Below are 4,362 nucleotides of genomic sequence, written 5' to 3'. Positions count from 1 at the left end.
AGATGGGAAAGGAAAGAAAACGTAAGATAAAACAATAAGTTGGGTTTTTAAAACTCACCTAATTTATGATGTGATTAGCCAGAACTGCATTTGAAGCATATTTAAGCTGGCTCTGTGCATTTAAATACACATCATTACCTGAGCTCCCCATACAAGATGGATGAGCAAGAGCATGCATTCTGTATTGGTCACCAGCCAAGGACAATCTCAATAAATATAACATCAGGTTTTTTAAGTATTAAGTAAAGAGGAATAAAAACGACTTTAAAGTCGCTGAGAGCCCCTTCTGCATCATGTAAGAGTCCATTCAACATCACATCACAGGAATTTTTACGTACAGCATTTATGAAATAGAATAATTCTAACAGAAATGATACAGCGAGAAGGCTTATCTAAGTGCTCGTGTTGTCTGAAACTGATGTTACTAGAATTTTCTTAGGACATTAGGACACTCGATCGGATCCTTGGACAAGACAGAAAGATACATGTGCTCCCACTTAAACTCTTATGACTTGTTTCATTAAGCCAAGAAACTAACAGGTGGTGAAGTTATGAAACATTACCCATTTGCCACATCTTACCCTACAACAAACACAAACCCCGGGCAGGCTCCTCACCACCGGGCCATTTCACACATGGTGATTGACAGCGTAAGCTGCACTGGGGTTATTTTTGATCATCTGTCATGCTACAACTGTTTTGAGTCGAGTGAAACGGCTTTATATGGCCAAAGTAAATTTCTACCTACTGCAGAGGCCAGCACGTGCAGAGCCTGGCCATTCAGAACCCAACTGCTTTTAGTGCTCTGCCAGGTCAAAAGTTGAAAAAGAAAGCCTAATAGTTCTGAATATCCTTAGTGTCAATAATTTTAAATAAAAGCTGCTGCTTTGTTCTTGAAAGTAAGTGTGGGAATTGCACGTGGTTTGAACTTTCTTTCTTGACAGTAGTTTTTATTTTGGAACACGTATTTGTTGTTTTAAGCTCTTGCACTGAAGGAAAAGGAAAGCCACATTTAACTTCAGCAGCAACTATAGCTTTGGGATATTCAAAATGAAATGACATCCACGCCTGCCGTGTGCCTTACGACTTCCCCTGTAGTTATAACAGAAGATGTGTTTTTAACTAAGACCTCCCAAAATAATCCTATAAGCTATAATAAGGCGACAGCTAATTGTTTTAAAGGAAAGGACAGTTTAGACTAATGCAGAGAGCTGTGTCATGCAGCCTTAGTAACACATAATTGAAATCTCAATGCTACACTATTAAGAAGGTGGTTACTTAACTTTGAATGACATGTTTTGCTTCAGACCATGGTAAGGTTTGGTGAGCATAACTATCGAGTAGAATTTAGTCAATGAAGAGCTTTCCTGATAATAAAAATAGGTCACAGAAGCATCAAGGCATCCCCTTAAGGTGCTCCCTTTTGAATTTGTGTCTGATAATAGCAAGAGGACATTTAGTGATCTGCAGGTTCACTTCTGACTGTTCTGGCTTCACTCCCTAGATCCTGGTTAGCAGCAGTCTGATAGTACACAGGTCTCCCGATCACAAACTAAAAGAGGGCTTCTCCTTCTCTCCTAAGGAAGGTAGAACTGCCTGGCTATAGACAGAACTACAGGAGACAGTAACAAGCAGGCAGTGTCAGCTAACCATTTGATAGCAGCCTTATCAACTTGAGATTTAACTCTGGTCTTACTAAAAAGAGTGGGAATGGGAACATCCTCATTTTGATTGAGGCACTACAGGTTCTAGAAAAAATAAAGGGACAAACTCTGACAGAACAAGTCATATCCTACACCAGACCCTCTTCATAATCCCGTATTTTTCCTCCATAATATTAAAATAAAAATTATGTAAGCAAAATGAGAAAACCTGTTTTAGGAGACAGAGTTATTTTTCCCTCTCCTTAAATTCCTATTGAACTCAGGGGTAGTATTTCAATAAGCAATTCTGAAAACAAAGCTGTAGATAACCAGTCCTGTGACCAAACAGCTTCCTTCGTGCAGTGAAGCTAACCTAGTTGCTAGCTCCCTCCACCGCAATAAAAGTTGTATTTAATTTGGAATACTGTATTTCTACATCTTTTCAGTAAAGTAGTTTGACATACTCCAGTTATCTTCAGTTTCTTGCTTGTTAGGTGGGCAATCATGACAAAACTCTGTTGACCATACCGGAGTATGGCAGCACCTTACTAATCTGCATTCTGATTGATAGGGAAAAACAAAATAAAACATTTGCAGCTTCTATGTAAGGGTTAGCAGAGGGTTGGTAATGAATCATTACTACAATCCATTTAACAGAGCATATTAGTAAAATGTTTTTGTTTTTTTTTTTAAGTTGCAACTGCATGGGAGGATGAGAGGTTTTAAGGTGTGCAAATATTTCAGTGCAATCCATGCAGCATCATCTGAGAGTGAGCTCTTAATAAATATAGATTCAAGCACTGAAACAGCCCATCAGAATTATCAAGGAATATAGAGAATGAAGCTTTTCATTTATCCTAATGAATGCTGTCCTTCCTAATCTGAACTACATCCCTTAGAAAATACACAGGCCATTGGAAATTTCCAGGGGGAAGCAGGTTTAGTAATCTCCTTTGTCTGTATGTAGCAAAAGAAAGGCAAAAAGCAAGGATTAAAAATGACTAATTTGATATATACACGACCCTGGTACCAACATTCCTCTCCTCAGATTTATATACTTTGCATTAGAAATAAAACCTTATTCAGCCTGCTGGAAGAATTCCCCTGACCTAACCAAGATTTAAATGATCTATTGTTGGCTCGGGGTAGGGAAAGCAAGAAGGAGCCCTCCACTTGCACAGTGCTTTAAGCAACAGATTGCATAGGTTCTCCTTTTCTGTTATGCTCAGCAAATACTCTCTCCACGGCTGGCCCCTGGGCAGTTCACTGGTTCCTCTTTGCAGCAGGGCTGTAACAGCTCTGCAGACCACGCACTCCACCTCCTGCCCTCCTCGGTGCTGGCGTCACACACTGAGCACCGCGCACACGCTGCCGTCTCCTCACACTTCAAAGAAGTCAAGCAAAATGCAGCAGAGGAAGGAGAAAAAAAAGACAGAAAGTTTTCCACAGCCTCCTCAGGTGTCTCAGGAAAGCAAACGTTCTCCTCTAAAAGTGCATAAAGCTTCTAGGAGAACTTTTTCCTACAGTTACCTACAGCTTTGATGAAGCTAACTATCGAGAAGCTATTCCTGCTTAGTAGCAGCTGGGTACACTACGCTGAAGCTATTCTAGTCAAAGGAAGAAAATGCAGTTGTGACACGTTTTCCATACTTGGTGGTTAGCTTTTTCATTAATTAGCCAAATGCATTATTTTGCAATGAGTTTCTCAGCCAGTGTGCGTTAGTGAAGTGACGCCGTATTGGAAGTTTCAAGCAGACCTCACCTCCTAATTAAATGCCTATAGGAAGCAAGAGTTAGAGATACTTAGGAGCAGTAGACTTGAGTAAAGGAGAAATGTGCTACGTATTAAAGTCAGACCGAAGGAAAAAATCTCCAATTAGAAAGCCCAACAGGACGCACATTGTTAATAGGGAGCTCCACACCCCTCCCGAGAACAAACCCCCCCAAAATTATGAACATGCAAGCAATATGTTGATTCACTTAAAAAAACCAAGAAGTCACACCATTTAGCACTCACTACAAAATAAGGTTAAAAAAGTCACAAGCTACAGCTTGAAAGCAAGGAAACAAAAAAAGGCCCTTTGCTCCCCATGGCAAAGTCACTCCTCAACAACAAAAACAAAATTAAAAAGACCCCCCCAAAAAAACACTTTCACTACAGCTCTTTCGAGTAAATAAAAGCACACAGTTTAGCTATCAACACCACTTCATTACCGTAATAAATAAATGAAAAAAAGCACACGGAGGTCTATTGACTATATGAAAAAAACATACATGCATCGTTAATCACCATTTTAGCTTGTTTGTGTTTGAGTCTACTGGTTACAGAGTTTAATTCCAAACAGAACTATTCCACCTCTTATCATCATATCCTTCTGATCAGTTATCTTAACTGTAAACGATCCCTGTCAGATTAGAAAGAGATAAATAACATTGAGTCAAGCTGAAAAAAGAGAAACGGGGCACAGCAATCTTGCATAAAGTCATACCTCCTTGTTTTATCATAGGGTCATACGGGACCGGGCTGCTTAGGTGGAGGGGACGCGTCCCACACAACTTGACTCGGCTACAGCATTCAGAACGTTACCGACAAGGAGAGCACAGTTACAGGCATACGTTTGTAAGTCTGCAATCTGCAGTACTGCTGCTGTGTTTATAAGGGTGCTACTGCCAGAGGCCTTCAAGGATCATACTTTTGCTTTCCGTTTTTTTTCTTTCT

General features: G+C 40.1%; 1 protein-coding gene across 1 annotated transcript in view; it reads right to left on the bottom strand.

Moving 5' to 3' along the window:
- RBM24 (RNA binding motif protein 24) overlaps positions 1–4,362 on the bottom strand; it is a 9,887-nt gene that overhangs the window by 4,029 nt on the left and 1,496 nt on the right. The window lies entirely within an intron of this gene.

This window comes from Meleagris gallopavo, chromosome 3, assembly GCF_000146605.3.
Source record: "Meleagris gallopavo isolate NT-WF06-2002-E0010 breed Aviagen turkey brand Nicholas breeding stock chromosome 3, Turkey_5.1, whole genome shotgun sequence".
Classification (NCBI taxonomy): Eukaryota; Metazoa; Chordata; class Aves; order Galliformes; family Phasianidae; genus Meleagris; species Meleagris gallopavo.
The sequence above is the reverse complement of the archived record's forward strand: the minus strand, read 5'-3'. Positions and strand labels throughout refer to the sequence as shown.